This window comes from Rattus norvegicus, chromosome 1, assembly GCF_036323735.1.
Source record: "Rattus norvegicus strain BN/NHsdMcwi chromosome 1, GRCr8, whole genome shotgun sequence".
NCBI classification, from domain to species: domain Eukaryota; kingdom Metazoa; phylum Chordata; class Mammalia; order Rodentia; family Muridae; genus Rattus; species Rattus norvegicus.
The window spans coordinates 8,044,250-8,066,990 of record NC_086019.1 but is presented as its reverse complement, the minus strand read 5'-3'; the positions used below and the strand labels follow the sequence as shown (position 1 = coordinate 8,066,990).

General features: G+C 40.5%; 1 long non-coding RNA gene across 3 annotated transcripts in view; it reads left to right on the top strand.

Annotated features, from left to right (window-relative positions):
• The first annotated feature begins 5,344 nt into the window (after positions 1-5,344).
• Positions 5,345-22,741, top strand: part of LOC120098779 (uncharacterized) — a 54,628-nt gene continuing 37,231 nt past the window's right edge. The window contains exons 1-3 of one of the 3 annotated variants that reach the window (XR_005497192.2): positions 5,345-5,657; positions 7,722-7,888; positions 17,425-21,887. This is a non-coding gene — a long non-coding RNA (uncharacterized LOC120098779). Of the gene's footprint in view, positions 5,658-7,721; positions 7,889-17,424; positions 21,888-22,741 lie in introns of those variants that run through there. The other 2 variants (XR_005497191.2, XR_005497190.2) reach the window with 2 other exon arrangements.

The window sequence follows — 22,741 nt, the reverse complement described above, 5'->3', positions numbered from 1 at the left end:
ATGGAAACAGGATCAAGGGAGGGATTTGTTTTAGGACAGCAAATATATAAATGTGTGATAGATTGTGTATAAAGGGGAAGTCATTACCAATGGGGCAGGTCTGGAGGGATATAAGGATACAGACCTCTAAATAACAAGTAAATAATTATTTGAGTTAAAGAAAAGTAATTATTCCTCTGAGATGGGACTGACAGAAGGAAGCATTGGTATTGATACCCAGAAAATCTGAGGTGAAAAAGAGGATAATTAAAGTGACTGGCTCAAAGACTTGAAGAAATGCATTGTGGGAGGTGTGGTGCTAGGGAAAACACAAGTAGATATTGGCCAAAGTCTCAGGGAGGTATGGGTTTATTACAAATTCTATCCTGAGCTACGTCAGCCCAGAGCTACATTGCTAAAGGCAGTGGTGTTGTTTCTCAGTGAGACCTAATGACCAACTCGAAGGCTGGGTCTTGTAGCATGGCTAGGTCAGCACAGAGGTCATATTACCTTTGCTGCAGGGTTCAGCCTTTCTACATTTAGGGCTGCCCTCATTGACTTGCGAAGCACCTCAGACTGAGGTCTTGTGAGTAAGGTTACTCTTTAAAAGGAGACAATCTTTGGAACACTTTTTTTAATTCTCTGCAATTATTAGTTTATCATCGGGACTCATGTTCAGTATTCCTCCTTAAATTACATAAGAAATGAAAATGTAAAGAACCCAAGTCAAAATTATATAACGGCACTCCGTCACAAAAGTGCATTACAAGAACACTATTTTAAAACACTGGCACTTTCAGAGAACGATAATCTCAAAAAAACACCACAAAATTGCCAAATTGTTTCCTAAACTAAGCAGATTAAGCATGATTAATGAATGAGCTTGGGTTTTATAAAGAAAAAGCAAATGGATTGGACAACTGGTCCTAATATGCAAAGTTTATCCCCTTTTCTTGTATCTGATTTATAAAGAGACAAACTATAATATAGGAACATAAACCCTTCATTTTAAAAGTGGCATGATTTTAAAAGCTGACTCAACTTTAAATAGTCAAGTTTCCTTAGCAATCCATATTTAGATAGAAGGGCAAAGGCATTATAGCCAGCTTCTCATGGTAGCCTTCACTGGGACTAAGGTCAACAAATAGTACAGCTTGTATTTTAAGCTCACAATGTTGGGGATACATTCTCAGGTCTTTAGTAGGGGAAACTTCAAAATACAACTGTCATTACACAGTAATGGCAGTTAAAGGAGAGTCCTTAGGTAAGGAGCAGAACATACTTTTCCATTAGTCCTTCAAGGACAGACTTTCAGATTGTTTGATACTAATAATCCCATGGTGGGACAGAATTGATCACTCCTTGCTTTGAGAAGTAGGTTATAGAATACCTCTTATCCAGCTGATCACTATTTTGGACAATTCTTCAACTGTGGATGAAAATGTTACCCCTCCCAAAGCAGACAGGGGGTTTGAACAAAAGCTTTTTCCCAGCTAACTATATGAAAAGACACACACTGTAATGATCCATGTGACCCAGAGTGGGCAAAAGCAAAAGACTAGCTTCCCCTCCAGAGAAGAAAACGTTCAGACCTATGAAAAGGACAACAATACTAATTAAAAAGTTGTACTTACTTAGAAGCATTCGGAATGTCAACAGAACAGTGGCATTTTTTTTCACAATTACAGAGTGGTATTCAGTTAACGCAACAACGATTATCTTAATATAAACTGCGTTAGAGACAACTGAAGATGAAAAAGCAAACAAAAATCAAAATAAAATAAAACAAAAAATCCACCTAAAATACTGCTCCATAGATAACCAATTTGTGCAGTACACCAGCATGAACCTGCTTTAAATTTCTGTGCCAACTTACAACCCCCAGACTGTACCAGGCAAGGTTAGTGGCTATTGAAAATACCATCAGGACAGGGCTAGCTAAAGACACATTCGGTAGTGTTAAATATATATATATATAAACACTGTACAGTTTAAAAACAAATCTTACACAGCCCTACATTTCAATTTTTTTTATTTAAAAGGAATGAGTTGTATATGGGGGGGGGTAAATGCTTCATAGACAAGAAAAAAACTGCGCTAGAACCAACTTATTCATCATCTATCTTCATCTTCCTCCTCTTCCTCATCCTCATCATCTTCCTCTTCCTTCATTTTCTTCCTCTTTTCAGCCTTGACCAACCCCCTTTTTCGCTGCATCAGATTTTCCTTTAGCTCTGTAGGCAGCAATATCCTTCTCATACTTCTCCTCCAGTTTGGCAGCCTTCTTCTCACAGGGCTGCTTGTCATCCGCGGCCCTGTTGTTCTACATCTCTACTAGTTTCTTTGCAAAGGATAAGCCAGGATGCTCGCCTTTGATTTTTGGGCGGTACTCACAACAAGAAGGCCGAAGGAGGCCTCTTGGGTGCATTTGGGGTCCTTGAACTTCATTTTGGTCTCCCCTTTGTGGAGGATGTAGGTTTTCATTTCTCTTTCACAACGAGCCTTGTCAGCCTTTGTCATATCTTCAAATTTCCCCTCTTCTTTAGCAGACATGGTTTCCCACCTCTCTGGGCACTTCTAGGAGTACTCTGAGAAGTTGACAGAATCATCTGGTTGCTTCTTCCTGTGCTCCTCCTGGCAGGTTTGCACAAAGAATGCAGACGAGGACATTTTGCCTCTCGGCTTCTGAGGGTCTCATTTGCCCACGTTTAGTTGATTTTCCTCTGCGAGGCAGAGTCGCCTGGTGTCTGCCCACCTTTCGCTTGCCCTGGCGCTGTCTCTACAGAGCTCAATGTACTGCAATGGCTGTTTTGGAACACTTTTTAAAGTTTGTCGGAACAAGTGTCCAGACAACCTGACATGCATATGAGAGTATGCAAAACAACACCAAAGCACAACTTTAATAAGCCTCACATAATACTGAGTTCTATTTCAATGGTGAATTTAAAGAAAGCAAGGCTATTGTGCATGGTCTGATACACACTGGATAAATTTTAATAAGTTAGCAACTCTTGTTTACATCAAAACATAGAACAGTTAAGTCAAATTCCGAGACACTCATGCTAATATGTTAACCAATATTTAGATTTGCTTCTTCATCTTTGTTTTATGCAGGACATCATTATTTTGGTAATCTAAATTTTGTCCTCTGTCAACTCCCTAGAGTCATCTTTGATGGATGTTGCTTTGGTATTCTGGATGGAGAGACAATAGAGGGATTCACAAAGCATGCCCCTTGTACCCCTTGCAGAAATATTGCTGGAATTATTTCTTCCTGTAGAAATATCTCTTCTGTGCGAGCCTCTGGGGGAAATTTTTCTTTGGCCTCTGGGCTAAAGTTGAATTTCATTGAAGCAACTAAAACATCTTGATTCTAAGGCATTGAGAATTGTGTAATTGTCTTTGATTTCTTTGGGACTTTGGCTGTGTATCAACCAAGAATGCTTTCGGCTACAATTTCTTACAATAAAGTCAAGAAATGCATTTTTCTTTTGATATAGGAAGATGTCTAAAGGTGAACAACCCCTGAGATTATCTCTAAATAGTATTTTGTCTGATAGTATTCAGACACAGGATGACTAAAGTCAAACTTCTCAACCTTTGGGGTGCAACCAGTTACCTGGTAGATCTGGTGGAGTAGAGGGGCCCAGGCTTCTTGGCAAATAGAAACTTTGCTTCTCTGTTTTCACCATGTTAGTTGTGCAACTCTACTATGAACCCTGGCTGAAGGTCAGTGTCCACTGCTCTCATGCCTACCCGTTGAGGAAAAAAGGTATCAGAGTCACGTTAGTCAACTTCTGCTTATCTGTGCTTTAAGGAAGAGTTTTGAAGGATGTAACTGTTCAAAAAAGTGCCAAAATTGGTGTAAACACAGAAGGAGAGAAATAGGCATTAGCTGGGCAAAAGTCATTGGTTTGGAGTCAAATTGATAAATTGATTACAAAATTTCTATGTAAATCAACACTTTTACATAAAACAAAAACTATGTTTTTTTTTGTATAGAAATAGATTCCTGAGTTATTTTGAGTTTTCTAGATTTCTCTGTGGAATTTTACCTTGTTGTGCTTGACTTGGTTTGGTTTAGTTGTTTGTTTGGGGTGTTTATTTGAATTTTTTTAATGAAGGATACTAGTAATCTGTTCCCAGATCTTCACAGAACACACAGGGGAAGGTATCAGTGATGAAATCCCTCTATTCTGCTTCAGGATGCCCACCTGCCTTGTTAACAAAAAATCAGGTCTGGTATAGTAATTTCCAAGCTGCTTTAGAGCCCCAGTTAGGAAGGAGCACTTGTGTTATTTCTTCTTGTTCGCATTAAATGTGATGCAGCCTGAATGAGTGATTCGCAGAAGCCAAGTAAAGCTGCTTGATAAAAAGTAGAATTGACCTCCATTCACATTGTAGCCTGAATATGAATCTGGTCACTTTCCCACAATTTATGGCTCTCACTCATTATATCCCAACCTCAAAGAAAACAGTTATATTTTAAAACATGTTTGTTTGAAGACAGGGCCTGTGTATTCATATAATAATTTTAAAGCTCTCCAGATATCTCCTATAGGTAGTCACGTTGAAGAACTTCTATCCTGCCTTACTGGTTGATCTAACTTGACTGCTTATGGATCTGTCTGGATGTGGTTCTCTTGATTTCATTCCCACTTCCCCATCCCTGACCCTTTTGCCCTATTTCTGTAGATCTCACAGCCTAAATATCCTTCCTCTTTCTTTAAATGTTAAACTGAGAGAAAAAACTTGGAGGTCACAGACTGAGCAAAGCAATGATGGGGTCAAATTTGAAAGAGCATTTGTCCCAAGAAATTAGATGGTGGAAACATTTAACTGCCCACAAAAAACTGATACACAGTAACTACTAATAGTTAACTGATAACTGCTCACAGCCCTGGCAGGTGTTTCTTGTTGATATTCAGATGGGATTTAGGTCAGATGTACTTATTTGGGATCATTAGCTGTGACAGGCTATAGGAAGTAGATGAGGTCTTGAGTGCATGCCTATTGTTGACATAGAAATTGCTATGTCAAGGACCCCAGTGACCTAGATTAGCAGGACCTGCCCTGGATCAGGCTCCATAGAATGGTATGACTTTTCCTTGGTCCAAGTAGAGATGTTAGTAAGACATGTAGAAAGTACCAATCACAGCTTGCTCCTCCTGGATGACTGCAGCCTGAAACTGTTCCCAGAGACCCTCTGCAGAGATTAGCTAGACTGCCTCCTGGTTCAGCCATATAATAAACACCATGTGTTACTTGGCTGCTGATACATGTCTAAGATTGTGAGCTGCCCATCTGTTTCTGGCATTTCTCCATGTGTATCTTGTTTCTTCATCCCATGTTAGCTCAAGCAGGTCAACTCCAAAGCTGTGCAGGTCACAGAAAAAGAAACTCAGCAGAGACATTGCCCTGGATGAGTCTTTGAGTCAATAGTTTCTGTTACGGTCATATTGTGTGCTGTAGAAATGCCTGGAACTTTAGACCCTCAACTTGTCAGCCCTACAGTGCGTAGTCCCAGAGAGGTTCATAGGCTTGCATAAGGAAGCGCTGGAGAGCAGTCTGAAAACAAATGCAGAGCGCTGGAGGCTGTTTGCTCTGCAACAAAGTCTTCCTGGGAGGACGGTTGGCACCTTTCCACACCTACCACAGGGTTCCCATACATTCTCATGGTAAGGGAAATTGTACATATGTGTGTCCTGCCCTGAACCAGGTGAGGTCATTGCTCCTCTTACTGCTTGCATTAAGACATAATATGGTCTCTAAGACTGCTTTTTTATTGTTGGATATTTTTAAATTTACATTTCAAATGTTATCCCCTTTCCCAGTTTCCCATCTATAAACCTCCTATCCTATTTTTTCTTCTATGAGGGTGTTTCCCACCTACCCACCTACTTCTTCCCACCTCTCCACCCTGACATTCCCCAATACTGAGGGGTACAGACTTGGCAGGACCAAGGGCTTCTCCTCTTATTGGTGTCAAACAAGGCCATCCTCTGTTACATATGCAGCTGGAGCCATGTGTATTCTTTGGATGATGGTTCAGTGCCTGGGAGCTCTAGTTTGTTGGTATTGTTCTTATGGGGTTGCGAACCCTTTCAGCCCCTTCAATCCTTTAACTCCTACAATTGTACCCCGTTCTCAGTTCAATGGTTGGTTGTAGACATCTGCCTCTGTATTTGTCATGTTCTGGCAGAGCCTCTCAGAAGACAGCTATATCAGGCTCCTGTCAGCATGTACTTCTTGGCATCTGCAATATTGTCTGGGTTTGGTGGCTGTATATGGGCTGGATCGCCAGGTGGGGCAGTCTCTAGATGGCCTTTCCTTCAGTCTCTGCTCCAAACTTTATTTCCATATCTCCTCCTATGAATATTTTTGTTCCCTCTTCTAAGAAGGACTGAAGCATCCACACTTTGGTAGTTCTTCCTGAGCTTCATGTGGTCTGTGGATTGTATCTTGAGTAATCCAAGCTTTTGGTCTAATATCCACTTATCAGTGAGTGCATACCATGTGAGTTCTTATGTGACTGGGTTATCTCACTCAGGATGATATTTTCTAGTTCCATCCATTTGCCTATGAATGTCATGAAGTGATTGTTTTTAATAGCTGAGTAGTACTCCATTGTGCAAATGTACCATATTTTCTGTATCCATTCGTCTGTTGAAGGGCATCTGGGTTCTTTCCAGCTTCTGGCTATTATAAATAAGGCTGCTATGAACATAGTGGAGCATGTGTTCTTGTTATACGTTGGGGCATCTTTTGGGTATATGCCCAGGAGTGGTATAGCTGGATCCTCAGGTAGTGGAATGTCCAATTTTCTGAGGAACCCCCAGACTGAGTCCATTCAGAAGGCTCAGACATCATGCCATGTAGGATGGGGCTTACCATTTATCAGAGTCTGTAGCTGTAAGTTCAGGCTCAAGATTCTGGCAGATTTGAGAGGCAGCTTTCTGATTCACAGATGGTGCCATCGTATGTGGTGCAACCACCAGTGCAGATCTTTGAGGCATTTTTCATAAGGGTGCTAATCTCATTCGTGTATGCTTCACCCCCACGGTCTAAGTATCTGTTAACTAACGTTGTCACTTGGAGGTTAGTATTTCAAAATATGAACTGGAGCAGGGGTTATAGACAGACTGTATTACTTAGCATCAAGCATTTGCATAGCAAGTATTTCAGGAAGGCTGCCATGCATAACTATGGGATAGTAGACTCCTAACCTGCAGGTTATGGCTTTTCTGATTTATTTTTTGTTTGTTTGGTTTTGTTGTTGTTGGTTTTGTCACAAATAAAAGAAAGCAATAAAACAAGACTTAAGGTGGGAAGGAGGCAAGTTGGGGTGTGCATTAATCTCCAAGAGGTTTTTTGGTTTTTGTTTTTGTTTTGGTTTTGGTTTTTTTTTTTTAGCTTCTTCCAGAGATTTTGAAAGCAGTATCTGTACACAGAGATTCTGAGACTGCATTTTCCAAACTCACCCAGGCAATTACATTATTATTTACAAAGAACCCAGCTCTCATAACCTATAAGATATTTTGAAAGAACAATCTGAGTACTGATTTCTTGCAGCTAATTTTCCTGGGTAACCAAACTCTACCCTTACTTGCGTTGGCTTCCTGAATCCTGATGAATGTTTAATTTGTCAGATGCTGCGGTCCCTTCATCTTCATTATTTACTTTGAATCCTGCAGGAATTGAATTAATTCCTGAAACAAAATAAACAAAAATGCTTTTTTCAGTAGGCTGGAGTGAATATTTTCTGGGCATTTGGGAATAAAGAGAGCAACCAGAACACTGTGGAATGTGATACACAGAGAACAAGAGACCATTGGCCTCCGTCCAGCAATCACAGGACATTTATCCCTGATGCTATTCTTGGTAGCTCCTCCAAGGATTCTGAAGCCAAGTGAGTTACACAGGAAACGTAGCTTTGCTAACAACACCTTTTACTAAGGATGGAATGATTTCCTCACTAGCACTCAAAGGGAGAATAATTTGTCAATGAGAAATTCATGTGTTGGGAGCAACAAAGAACTGGGTTTGAATCCCGCTGCTGAAAGAATGGCTGACAGAAGGGGGTCTTTACGGAAATCACTTTGCTTCAGAAAGCCCTTGTTTTGTTTGTTTGTTTGTTTGATTGATTGATTTTTACACTCTATATTTTATTCCCCTCCCAGTCCACACCCCCCCAACTGTTCCATATCCCATACCTCTCCCCAACCTCAAGTCTCTACAAGGATGTTCCCACCCCACCCACCCCACCTACCTCATCAGACCTCTAAACTTCCGGAGGCCTCCAGTCTCTTGAGGGTTAGGTGCATCTTCTCTGACTGAACCCAGACCTGGGGAGTCCTCTGCTGTATATGTATTGGGGCCCTCATCTCAGCTGGTGTATGCTGCCTGGTTGGTGATCCAGTCTCTGAGAGATCTTGGGGTTCCAGGTTAATTGAGACTGCTGGTCCTCCTACAAGGTTGCCCTCCCCCTCAGCTTCCTCCAGCTTCTCCCTAATTCAATCAGAGGGGTCAGCAGCTTCTGTTCATTGGTTGGGTGCACACATCTGCATCTGACTCTTCCAGCTGCTTGTTGGGTCTTTCGGAGGGCAGTCTTGGTAGGTCCTTTTTTGTGAATGCCCCTTAGCCTCAGTAAGATGTCAGGTCTTGGGGCCTCCCCTTGAGCTGGATCCCTCTTTGGGCCTGTCGTTGGACCTTCTTTTTGTCAGGCTCTTCTCCATTTCTAACCCTGCATTTCTTTCAGACAGGAAAGAGCTTTGACTGTGGAATAGCAACTCCATCCCTCACTGGATGCCCTGTCTTTCTGCTGGAGGTGGGGGTCAATAAGTTCCCTCTCCCCACTGTAGGGCATTTCTTCTAGGTCCCCTTTGAGTCCTGAGGGTCTCTCACTTCCCAGGTCTCTGGTACATTCTAGAAGATCCTCCCAACCTCCTTCCTCCCAAGGTTACCAGTTTCCATGCTATCTGCTGGCCCTCAGGACTTTAGTCCTTTCTCCCCACTAAGCCCTTGGTTTTCTATCCAAAGAAAACGCAATCATAATTGCTGACTCCGGACTTCAGTATTTACTGTCATGGTGAGTTCATTCAGTGTTTAATAAATAGCCCATCAGCCTTACTCTTGTCAGCATCTTTCTTTTCATTAACACTTGTAACGTTAAAAAGAAGGCTGTGTTTTATCCCGAGTTTCATATTTTAGTCCTCAGCGAGTTCAGTTTCTGGCCCCATTGTCTTTTCTGTTGTTTAAGTGACAGCTTTCATATCCCCACTCTAGTTTCTTCTTCTCTATTTTTCACTGCTGGGAGTATTGTGGTGTGCAATAGCTCTTGGGCTGAGAGCCAGGATCATGGCCCGTCCTCATCCTCAGGGACATTTCTTCAGATTCCTTATCCCCAGCTCTTGCTCTGCTTTTGCGTGTTTTCTGTTTAGACTGAAGCAGATTCGACATGTAAAAGGCCGTGAGGGAGGCTTGTGATTTGGTAGCCGAATGCGTGTCAAACCAGAGAGTCAGCGATGACCTCAGGAAGCCTCTGATGCGCGAGCACTTCCATTACAACTCTCTTCTTCTTCCCGTAGAACGGAATTATATGTTTTTGTATATATTCATTGCTCGGTTCTCCTCGATTCTCTGTCATTGCTATCTGGTTCAAACCGGCCTTCAGGAAGATTCCCTTGTGCAGGAGAAACGCTCATGAGGACCAAGTTTGGGTCCACAGCATTCATGTAAAAATCCAGGCATATTAGCACACACCTATAATCTCAGGGCTATGGGAGCAGGAAAGAGAACAGAGACATGTGAATCCTGGATGGCTTACTGGCCAGCCAGTCCAGCCAATGCGGTGAGCTGCAGGTTCATGAGAGACCATGTCTCAAAATAGTAGAATCTAGAGAGATAGGTGAAGTCAGCTTGTTAGCTTCTGGCCTCCACATGTACATACAAGTTTACCTGCATAAAGTGTAGCACACACACACACACACACACACAGAGAGAGAGAGAGAGAGAGAGAGAGAGAGAGAGAGAGAGAGAGAGAAGGCATTATCTAAAACCAGATGGGTTTGTTTTAAATCCTTTTGCTACTTCAGTTTCTAAAAGAGGGGCTACACCTATTCCAGAGAATCATTTCAATGGTGCCTGTACTATACTTAAGATATTGGCTGGTGATAGCTTGTGATAAAATCACATGCAACAACTCCCTAAGCTCAAAATATATAATATATTTAGAATTAGGTTCCTTTTAGTGATCAATTGATTGATGAACAATCATCCTCTAATGTAGGCAGGAAGAGATTTCACCATAATAAAAAGAGGGCAAAGCTCAACGTCACCCATAGTGCTATGAAACGTGTACAAATGTAATCACTTCTATGTGTAGAATCCTCATTCATTCCCCTGATCACCATCAATGGGTTTTAATGCAAAAATAATTCAGAGGACTGAGCTGTTACTAGAGAGTATGAGACCTTGTAAAAGAAGATAACAAAATGGAATGTTTGCTCTTTAGTTGTCTTTGTGAAGAATTGTGAGGTCCCTATTAACTGTTACTCTGCTAAAAAAAAAATGGCAAAGATGTCCTAGAAGTCACCTGTCATCTGTTGCAATCTTCTTTGGTTTAAAATTTTCTATCAGTTGAGACTTTGGAGACAATAAATATGTAACTGAAATGTAATACAAAACAAATCTACTAATAATATTGGCATACTCTAACATTTCTACTAACTAACCAAATTACATAGTCAATCTGTGTTAAAACAAAAGTCATAAAATGACCCAGAGTGTCTGTAGATGTAAAATAGCATATTACCTCAATGGCCAAGCTATCTATGAGTAAAGCAGCTGTAATAGGAGTCAGGCAAAAGGCACGCAAAGACCAGCGCTGTTGTGGTCTTGGGGTACTCCATTCCAGCATGAACACATCAGTTTTTTGTCATAGCAGTAGATAAATCTGTATCATAATTTAGATCATTGGTTCATTTCCCAAAATCTGCCTCTTTCACACCCAATTCTAATTAAAATAAATTCCTGTTAATCATAAGAATATGCCTAAAGTATCTTAGTGGAATAAAGTTAAAGAACAAAATATGAAACATTGCACCCCTTAATTCAACCTATTGACTGCATTTTGGGATACCTGCATAGAGAAACATGAAAATACTAACTATAGTATATTTCTCCCAATTCACAGAAGATGAGGTTACCACTACCATTGAAGGTGTGCATTATACACATATAAGCAGTACTCACTGACATTAAATAAAGATGTTTTTTGAAAGGATGTGCATAATTTGCAAGAAAGGAAAAAAATCCCATTTTAATGGGGTCTGAAAACACTGTAGTATACTACCAATGCTCCATAGATGTTGCTGCAATAAGACTTCCCCCAATAAAATGGCTGCATCAGCAAAGATCTCACAACTGGCTATTTTCATAATGATGAGAGAGAGAGAGAGAGAGAGAGAGAGAGAGAGAGAGAGAGAGAGAGAGAGAGAGAGAGAGTTCTGTATGCCACCCGTAGTGAACAAACAATTGACCTTGAGGGACATACTCTATGAATTACAGGAGTATGCTTCAAGGCATCTTAATGGGATAAGCTTGAACATTAAAGTGTGGAATACTCTATAAACATAAACTTGTCCCTGGAAGGCATGAATATTTTCTCCCTCATTTGCTTTTGTTTTTCGATACATTTCATCTGTGATTTTATATCATACTTTATATTCCATTCTAGCTAATAATTAACTTATTGGTGGTAACATAGCCAACAAAGTGATGAAATAGGGATGCTAATGGTGCCTCTGAGAGACTAGGCATTGGTTTCTTTCGGGTGTTTGAAGAATAAAAGCAAGGACAAAGTGAATCTGATGAGAAGTGAACAGCAGAGTTGCTTTTCGGAAGGAAACAGTATGAATAATTTACCAGACACATGAGAGAATATATCTAGCTATTCCCTGTGAAGCAGAGTGCCCCAGCTTCCAGATCCTTCTGTATCACCCGAGCTAACAACCACCAACATTTGATCACTGGCCTTTCTAAGAAGCATTTTTAAAGAAATATGCTAATGCTTTTTTCTAACACAGTAACCAAAACTATGGAAAAGGTTTTGTTAACTGAATTTACATATGCTTTATTCAAGAGAGGCGAAATCTTCAGCAAAATGATAGTTCAGAAAGAGGGTATATTGTATTCTTTAAAAGAAATAATCATTTTATGTATTTATATCCCAAAATGCTGCTTCCTTTCCTGGTCTCTCTTGTAAAGTTCTCCCTCCATTCCTATTCCCTTTGCCTCTGAGAGGGTGCATTCCCCGAGGTATTCCTCTAAACCTGGGCCATCAAATCTCTACAGAATTAGGCACATCCTTTCCCACTGAGAGCAGAGAAGGCAGCCCTCTGCTACATACGTTCTGGGCTTTGGACCAACCCGTGCATGCTCTTTGGTTCGTGGCTCAGTCTCTTGGAGTTCCCAGGGATCCAGGTTAGTTGGTCTTCCTGTAGGCTTACCATCCTCTTCGGTTCCTTCAATCCTTAACCTAACTCTTCCATAGGAGTCCCTGACTTCCATCCAATGCATGTCTGTGGGTATATGCATCTGTCTCAGTCAGTCGCTGGATAGGCCTCTCAAAGGATAGCCATGCTAGGCTTCTGTCTTCAAGCACAACATAGTTATCAGTAATAGTGTCAAGGATTGGTGCCTGCTCATAGGATGGACCCCAAGTTGGCTATTCCTCCAGTCTCTGCTCCATTTTTGTCCCTGCATTGCTTTTAGATAGGAGCAATTTTGGGTCTAAAGGTTTGTGGGTGGATTGGTGACTTCATCCCTCCACAGGGAGTCATGTCTGGCTACTGGAGGTGGTCTCGTTAGGTTCCATGTCTCCATTGTTGAACATCTCTGTTAAGGTCATCTACATTGAGACTACCTAGAGATTCCACTGAGCCCCCACCCCTAACAACTGCATATTTTCATTCATTCTCCTGGCCTTCTAGGCCTCTCTCCTGTCTCTCCCCACACCTGATTCTGTCCCCATATTCCTCCATAATGTGTTGATCCTTGTTCATATTTCTCCATGATGGGTGGAACTACCTCTGTGCTTTGTAGGTCTTCACTGTCCTCCTTCGGTATTCTCTTGCTGGTCCCTCTAGTAGTCTGTTTGTCCTGGAAGTAACAACAATACCAAAACTGAAAAACTACACTCAACTGTGTCCTCGGACTATATTGTATACCTTCATAATACATGTGGAGGTCATAATCCCAACTACCCAAGAATGGGCTAAGTCTTAGCTGATGTATCCAAGTTAAGAACATGCCACTGGATGCTACTCCAATATGACCAGTGCCTTTATAAGGAGAGAAGAGACACAGCACAGGGAGATGACCATGTGAGAGTGAAACTTGACTTAAAGTTTTACAATCCAAGGGATGCCAAGAATTGCTAGCAATCAAGCAGCTAAGGGAAATAAATGCACAGAACACTGTCGCCTATACCCTTCAGAGAGAATAGCTTGACCTTATGCCTTTAAATCATACGTCAGCCTCCAGAACTATAAAAGCATGACATTTTATGGGTTAAACCTATCTGACTTGTGCTATTTTCTTATTGTAGCTGAGAAAACTCATTTATGTTTTAAATCAAATTTTCTAGGATGGAGGGCAACAGGCTAACGAACATGCAAAGAAGAGCTACTGATGAGTAATGCAGATTATTCTGACCTAAATGTAGATGTTTCAGCACTCATATTAGCTGGACAGTGTTTTGTAATGATTACCACACATGTAGGGGACGGATTGAACATGTTTGCCTGATCTGTGAGAAGGACTGGTCTATACTTTGAAGGCATGAAAAGTAAGAAGCCTTTGATCCTTTCACAATATCCAGTCTAGTTTCATCTCTGTTGCCGTGATAAGATACCCTGACTGAAAGCAACGCAGAGAAGAAACATAGATTTACTTGCCTTACAATTCCAGATTACAGTCCATTATAGTGGGGAAGCAACTTGAAGCAGCCAGTCCCACCCATAGACAAGAGCACAAAGAATAAAATTATGGATTCTTGATTGGTTGCTTCATCCAGATTTCTCCTGTATTATATATTTCAGGGTTCCCTGTCTACAGAATGCTACCATTTACAATAGGCTAGATCATCCTCCATTAATTAATAATCAAGACAATTCCTTATAGACATGCCCAGAGCTCAACCTGAATTTGATAATTCCTTAATTAAAACTCTCCTCTCAAGTGATTTTAGGTAATGTCGAGCTGGCATTAAAACTAACCACTACAAAATCCCAACATAGATGATAAAGAAATAATGGAAGTTCTACTTATGCACATATTATTATTAAATAGGGAAATGAGGGATTTTCATCCTGCTGCTTAGAAATTTGGAATAAAATAATCTCTAGTGAAGCACGTGTCTTTGTTGTATGTTGGGGCATCTTTTGGGTATATGCCCATGAGTGGGATAGCTTAGTCCTCAGGTAGCACTATGTCCAGTTTTCTGAGGAACCCCCAGACTGATTTCCAGAGTGGTTGTTCAAGCTTGCAATCCCACCAACCATGGAGGAGTGTTTTCCACATCCTCACCAGCATCTGCTGACACTTGAGTTTTTTGATCTGAGCCATTCTAACTGGTAGGAAGTGAAATCTCAGTGTTGTTTTGATTTGCATTCCCTGATGATTAAGTATGTTGAACATTTTCTTTAGGTGCTTCTAGGCCATTTGATATTCCTCGGTTAAGAATTTTTTGTTTAGCTCTGAACCTCATTTTTAAATAGGATTATTTGGTTCTCTGGAGTCTAACTTTTTGAGTTCTTATATATATTAGATATTAATCCTCTATGGGATACAAGATTGGTAAAGATCTTTTCCCAATCTGTTGGTTGCCATTTTTTCATATTGATGGTATCTTTTGCCTTACAGAAGCTTTGTAAATTTATGAGGTCCCATTTGTCAATTCTTGTTCTTAGAACACAAGCCCCATGTGCCCATGTGGGGCTCTTTCCCTCTTTCTCTTCTATTAGTTTCAGTGTATCTGGTTTTAGGTGGAGGTCCTTGATCCATAGCAGCCTTATTTATAATAGCCAGAAGCTGGAAAGAACTCAGATGTCCTTCAACAGAGGAATGGATACAGAATATGTAGTACATTTACACAATGGAGTAATACTCAGCTACTAAAAACAATGACTTCAAAACAACAACAACAACAACAAAAACCAATGACTTAATGAAATTCTTAGGCAAATGGATGGAACTAGAAAATATCCTGAGTGAGGGAACCCAGTTACAAAAGAATATACGTGGTTTGCACTCACTGATAAGTGGATATTAGCCAAAAAGCTTGGAATACCCAAGATACAATTCACAGACCATATGATGGTCAGGAAGAAGGAAGACCAACATGTGGATACTTCAGTCCTTCTTAGAAGGGAGAACAAAATACAGGAGGGAATACAGAGACAAAGAGTGGAGTAGAGACTGAAGGAAAGGCCATCCAGAGACTGCCACACCTAGGGATAGCTCCGATATGTAGCCACCAAACCCAATCACTATTGCTAATGCCAAGAAGTGCTTGCTGATGGGATCCTGATATGGGTGTCTCCTGAGAGGCTCTTACTGATACAGATGAGGATGCTTGCTGCTAACTCTCAGACTGAGCATGAGGACCCCAATGGAGGTGTTGGAGAAAGGACTGAAAGAGCTGAAGGCGTTTACAACCCCATAGGAAGAAAAATATCATACGCCCCAGGGACTAAACCACCAACCAAAGAGTACACATGGAGGGGCCATGGCTCTAGAGGATGGCATTGTCTGGCATCAATAAGAGGAGAAACCATTGGTCCTGTGAAGGCTCATTTACCCAGGGAAGGGGAATGCCAGGGTGTTGAGGTGGAAGTGGATGTGTAGGAAAGGGAGCACTCTCATAGAGGCAGGGAGAAGAGAGATGGGGGAAGGGAACCAGGAAAGTGGATAACATTTGAAATGTAAATACATAAAATATCCAATAAAAAGAGGTTTAAAAAAAGAAAGTGGTTTTACAAGCTGCCTGGTTAAATCTGATGACCCAAGAGTTTAGAATACAATTCATTTTTTGAAAAAAAAAATCTCTAGCATTCTACTCAGCATCCCTCCAAGACTGCAGTGAGTTAGAGATTTAAGATTCTAGGAGCTTGATTAGGCTTAAACTTAGTTAAGTTTAGTAGCACACAGTTTCACCTCTCCTGCCAGTATACTCAGGAAAGGTAATTGATATAAATACAACTATTACTACATGGAGTGGGGAAAAGACTTGGGCAGCAGATAGCACTGAGTTCGATAGGACACATGTACTCAGACAGTTCTCTCAGCTCTTCACTACAGGAAGATGATTGAGATCGACGATATGGAGTCTAAAGAAAAAAATCAGGGGAAAAAAGTCTACGTAGTATTCCTATTTCTTCTCCACATCCATCCTTCCCAGACCTTGAATCAAGGTTTATCTTCTTTCAGTTCTCTCTGTTGAAAAAAATAATTGGTCTTATTTAGATGTATATTAAGTAAAGAATGCTGCCGAAATGGCCTGTGCAGCCTAGAAACTTATGACCAGTGCCTCTACGGTGAACCTTATTCAGAACTTTACCAGGCAGCATCGAGATTAATCCCTAGTTCTAGTATCCTGGTTATATTGCCATCCATCCTCCTACTGATCCTATATAGTAAAGAAACAACAGCTTTTCACTGTGCCTATGAATCGTTTCTGTCTCCCTGGGCTTTGTCCATTTACCACAATGACCTAGAAATAAAGCAGAGGTGCAACAGTCTTCTGGTGAGCGCTTTTACTTCAGCTCTGGCTTCTGAAGAGGAAATTCTGTTTCTTTCTATGGTTACAACCATTCCTCTTTGGGTGCATTTATCTGATGGCAGGGCCATTGCTATCTGCTACAAGAACACTGGAAGTGGATCATGCTAGGTAGGTGTAGCATGTCCCTGGATATATGTAGGCAAGCCAGTCTACTGCACCTTCTGATTCTGGTCTTCTGCAGCCTTACCCCTTTGTGTTTCTATGCCATCCCATGAATGCCAATGCCATTGCCATGCCATCACAGTTTTGTGTTAGTAGAATAATTCCTTCCACTTGATAGTGACTTTCTGACATTCAAGACAGTACTTGTCCATTTTATGTTCAGTACTTTCCCAAGTATTGAACAGTAAGTGACACAAAATTCACATTTGTTGAAAAGCAATATTTTTTCTCTTTCTGTGTGTGGTGCATGTATATGAGATAGATGGATGGAGAGAGAGAGAGAGAGAGAGAGAGAGAGAGAGAGAGAGAGAGGGAGGGAGGGAGGGAGGGAGAGAGAGAGAGAGAGAGAGAGAGAGAGAGAGAGAGAGAGAGAGAACAGCCATGAATGGGTATGTAGAAGCCACCGCAGGATATTGACATTGTCTTTTCTTCTCTGCCAGATGGCCTCGATCCAGAGTCTCCTACTCACCTGAAAGCTCATTGATTTTTAATAGGCTGACTCTTCACTGAATTCTCTGGGTCCTGCTTAACTATGCCTGTCAATTTTGAGGTTGCAAGTGGCACAGTTATCCATCTCCATTATAGGTGAGTGTGCAAGTATATTCACAAATATGTGCGTGAGTTTGTGTGTATAACTCAGAGACTGACTGAGTTAACTAGTGTATAAATATTCAAATGTGCATGTTAGCATATGTATTAACAGGGTGACAATATATCTACATGTCGGTATGATAGTGAAAGCTGGTAACTTGTGGGTGTGCAGGTGTGCATGAGACTGTGAATATGTGTTTCCAAATGTGTCTGTATGTGAATACATGCATGCAAGAGTGGGAAATGTGTAAGTGTTAGGGTATGAGTGTGTAGGCATTAGATTTTGGGTACATTAGGATGCAAATCTGTAGGAGTGTGAATATGTATGTGTTAATGCAAAAGACTGTTGTTTGAACTGTGTGTTTATGCAAGTGTAGAAGTGTATATACGGGTTTATTGTCCATCATTTTGAATATGTGGCTGTGAACATGCATGAATATGTAAGAGTATGTTTGTGTGACCATGTGTCAGTATTTGAAGATATACAAGTGTATGAATTGTGTAAATGTATGCTTCTGTGGCAGTGTGTGAGAATACTGTCAATTGTGTGTAAATGTGTGAGAATGTCGTCGGTGTATGTGAATAGGTGGGTGTCTGTGTGACAGTAGGCGAGAAGGCTGTTAGTGTGTGATGGTGTGAGCGTGCGAGTATGTGAGTGTGCAAATGTATAAGAATGTTGTCAGTGTGTATGAGTCAGAAGTATGTGAGGACTTAATATTTAGGAACACAGAATGAGGAGACTCTGTCATCAAGAAATGGCTTCTGAAGTCTTCCTAAGTCAGAACTTCCCAGACAGCGAAGAGGCAATAGGCTAGAAAATGTCCGCCTATGTCCTTACCTCACTCACAGGGCATGCCCCTAATCCACTGGAGAGAACTGAATCTGCCTCTTCCCTAAAAAGACTGTGGCAGTTCTGGGAAATGGGAACAGGGAGTCGCTCTTTTCTAATTCAGCTACATTATGGGGAAAGGGTTTAAATGTTGGGGAAAACACTGGCTTCCACTTTGCTGCAGGATCGTATGTTTAATGCCATTAACTCAGAAAGCATCTTGATTTTGGTTTTGAATTTCCCCATGTTTTCCACCTTGCTTGAGCATTGGCCTGGGGTAGTGACGACGGGGTTGAATACCAGCCAAGTCAGGGAAGGCAACACAGCTTACTGCCACCTGAGAGAATCTGGCCCCTGGAGCTCAAACTGAAACTGAAATAAGCACTTGAAATTCAATACTAAGTGCCAACATTTCTAGCCTACATCTGATTAGTTCTTGGCCCCAGCTCCTGAATGCAACAGCCTCCCTCAGTCCCCTTGTCTGGAGCTGACAAGAGTAGCTATCACTGAATTTTGTTCCAGGTTTGGTTTATGCACATTGATATAAGTTGGTTGATTGAGTTTATGGGCCTCTTACTGTCCCTCTAGATTTGGTAGAATCTGTGTGTAGGGGAAAGAAACTTTCAAATCTTATTCTGTATTCATTTTAAAAAATGCCTGATATTAAGTACTTTGAATTCCTGCAAAAAAGTAATCATAGATTTGCAATACGGAAAGCAAACATCTAATTAGAACTCACATATGTTTACTTTTCCACTTACTCACTTGTGTATAAAATTTTTTTTCATTTCATTTGCTTCTATTTCAATTTTCAAATTTGGTGTTTTCTCCTTATGCGTATTTCATTAGCTAAAAGTTTGTGATCTACTGTAACTCAAAAAAAAAGAACTATCAAAAAGGGGCTAATTAACAGGTTCATCATGAATGCAACAAGTTATACATTTGCTGAAGATCTCTTTTAAGGAAACACTGTTTTAAATTATTAACAAGATGCAAGTTTAATATAAAATTCTGCAATTATGTTAAATTTACAATACTATAAAAGTAACATGTAGCAGCTGTTTATATGGAAAATATCGTGCTTTCTATCTGTAAATTCAATATAAAAAGGCAGAGAAATGATTAACACAAATTTAGATTTTACTAATTAAAGGATGGGATTTTTTACCAGGAATGAATTTGTACTGTAATTTGAGCTGGTGACATCTAAAGTCTTAGATTCATAGGTAAAATATCAAGTTGCCCATTGTAGGTTATGCAGCTTCTGTCTGGTTAACCCTTCTGAAGATACCCAGTAACACGTGGACAGCCAATGAAGACAACGAACACAGACACTCCTGTCTCAACACAACAGAGTCTTTTCTAGGCAGCCAGGACTTCAGGTACCACAAGTCCAAATGACCTGAGATAAGCTTCAAGTTTTATGCATTCCCCTGTGGCCACTTTAGTGAATGTCTAAGATGCTAAGACTCCATGGAAGAAAGAGTGGGCACCTTGAGCTGGGCTCACCAGCTTCCCCCACTCATCTGACCTAGTGCAAAATGGGTCAGAGCAGCCAGTCAGGAAGTCTCAGGGCTGGGAATCCAGGATCAGGGAGGGGTGAGAGCCAGGTGCAAGCTTCCATGGGTTGATCATGGAGCAGTCAGAGTTTAACAGACTAGGAGATCAAGTAATTTAGAGAGGGGAGGGGTTAGATCAGAGAACAGGTTAACATGATCAGAGAGGCTGAAGTACACTATTCTGTCAGCAAGTTGAAGAGGAAAGCATTAGTTTCTCAGAACTGGTGAGCTGCCAGTCTTCGGAGTCTTGCTACAATTTGAGGAGGCATCAACTGAAATGTGCAAGTCTGCGAACCTGACACTGCCATCCGAGGACAGGGTCCCCCACACTCAACTATACTGCTCCGTTTCATCTTTCCATGTGTATCAGCCAGGGTTCCCTAGAGGAGCAAAGATGACAGAAATTCAAATTCAAAATAATAATTTTGAAGTATATGCCATAGAGGAAAATCAATAGAACCAAATGTCACTTCTTTGAGAAGTTTAATAAAAATGGGAAAACAACCAGAAATTGGTCAAGAAATGAAAAAAATGAAAACATAATAACAGAAACAAATAATTTATATACTATAAATAATTACCATAACCAATCTTATATAATAATAAATTTGAAATTTTAAGTAAAATGGAAACACTTCTTAAACAAAGCATATCATAAAATATCAACAAATAATTGTTTAATAAAGTCTTGATGTGATTAAAAACAAGGTAACAAAATTCTCAGATGGCTTTTGTCATGAATTCCTCAGATACTTCAGTAAAAAATAATGTGCATAAACTCCTTTAGAGAATAAAAAAAGAACCATTTCTCAAGTCTATTTTAGTATCACATAATATATACCAAGACTTAGAAACATAACAAGGGGGAAAAAAACCAACAAATGCAAAAATCCTAAACAAAATATTAGCAAATCAAATTCAGAAATATGCAGAAAAGATAATTTATCATAAAAAATTGGGTTCATTCCCAGAACCTGAGTTTGGTTTCACATTAAAAATCAGTTGACATAATTTAGCACAATTATGAAACAAAGGAAAGGAGCACGTGACCATGCCACATTTGAAAATGTAACTGAACGAATTCCAACTTTTCTTTGTGCATCGCTGCATGACCAATGTAGCATCCATTTAGAGGACATTATTTCTGGAGATGTGCTAACGAAGAGTGTATTAGTAAGAGGCAATGTCTGTAGAGGCCATCCATCCAGTGTCCAGCTTCAGCAACACCCATCCCACGTTGTAGGAACACATGTATGATGAAAAAAGAAAAGTCTACTCTAGTCTCCCCATTAGACAAAGTCTGGTGCTTGTCCTGTGGCCATCTTCCTTGTGTGAAGACACTGGTTCCAGAGTGCTACACTCTCCTGCATTTGTCTCTTCCTATGGGAATGAAGAAAGAAGTTAAGCCTTGAGTGCACGCTAGTTGATCTAATGAGGTGTGTGAATATTTAGAAGCAGATGCCCATGGGAATGCTATGCAAACATAGTTGAATCATTGTGCCTTTCTAAAATGCATAGCTAGGGACATCAGACCTAATAGCAATAGAGGCAAACACTTTCCTGTGAGCAGAGTCAGGAAGCAATGGAGAAGCAATTAAAGAAATCTCTAAAAACAAAATAAAAACATAATCTGCACTTGAAGAGAGCTCAAGGAACACTTTCAGTGAACTGGGGAAACAACCTTAGGGTTAAAACAGCATTATGGTCTCAGCTGCAGAAGTAGAAGAAGGTGATTTACTCTGTACAAGAGCGCCATCTCACATTAAAACAGCAATTCCACATATTTTCACGTCAGAGTTTTCAAACAGTTTAACAGCTGCCTATCTAGCCTATAGAAACATTTGAGAATCCAATGCCTACTTTTAGAATGAAGTAAAGCAACTGAAAGTATATATAAACATTAGTGGAATACTTATATTAATGAATGCAGAATCCAAAGCAACTATGTATATGGAGGGGGTGGGAGTTAGGGGGTGGGGGTGCGGGGAGGGGATGCAGTGGTTACTATGACATATGCAGTCAGCGCTGTTCTCTTCTTACCATACAAATCGCAGTATCTCATCACTGGGCTCTTTGTGTGTTTGTTTGTTTGTTTGTTTGTTTTCTGCTATTGTAAATAAAGAAATGTCCTGAGGAAGGGAAGAAGTTTGTTTTTGTTTAACGCTTTAGACACATGCAGCAGATATCAATCAAGTGAGCATCTGCCTCTCACTAAACACAATGAGACAGAAGGAAGAGGTGAAGAAAAACTGAAGCTTGGCTGTGATTTTGTAGGAATTTATGAGCTTTCCAGACCTGTGAAGAGCACACATTTGGAAGAGCTAACTGGCAGCTAACTCGCTGTTTTGTGGGAGCCCCTGAATCATTGTGGCTTTCATTGCGATTGTTATGAATACTGATGTGTTGCAATTACTAATGTGAATATTAGTGGGTTATGAACAGCAATCTATTAAACAGTCTGGTTTGGCTTCCAGTGACAAGCTCAGTAATAAGTTAGGAAGATGACTTTAAAGTCAAGAAATTTAAGCACAATGGCAGACAGGGGGCTAGAGAAGTTGTGTCTGTCTGCCAGGTATGGGTGACCCAATGGTGTCATCAGCCCATTAAAGGACATACTCAGGTGACTGACTTATTAGGGAGGATCATCCCCCAGCTGATCCACAGTAAAAAATACTGAGAAAGAGAAATCCAAGTTGCATTCAGAGTTCATGGTAGAAGGGCCACAAGGAATTTTGCCTCCACATTTTACAAAAGATTGCTAGTTTCTCAGAACCGTAG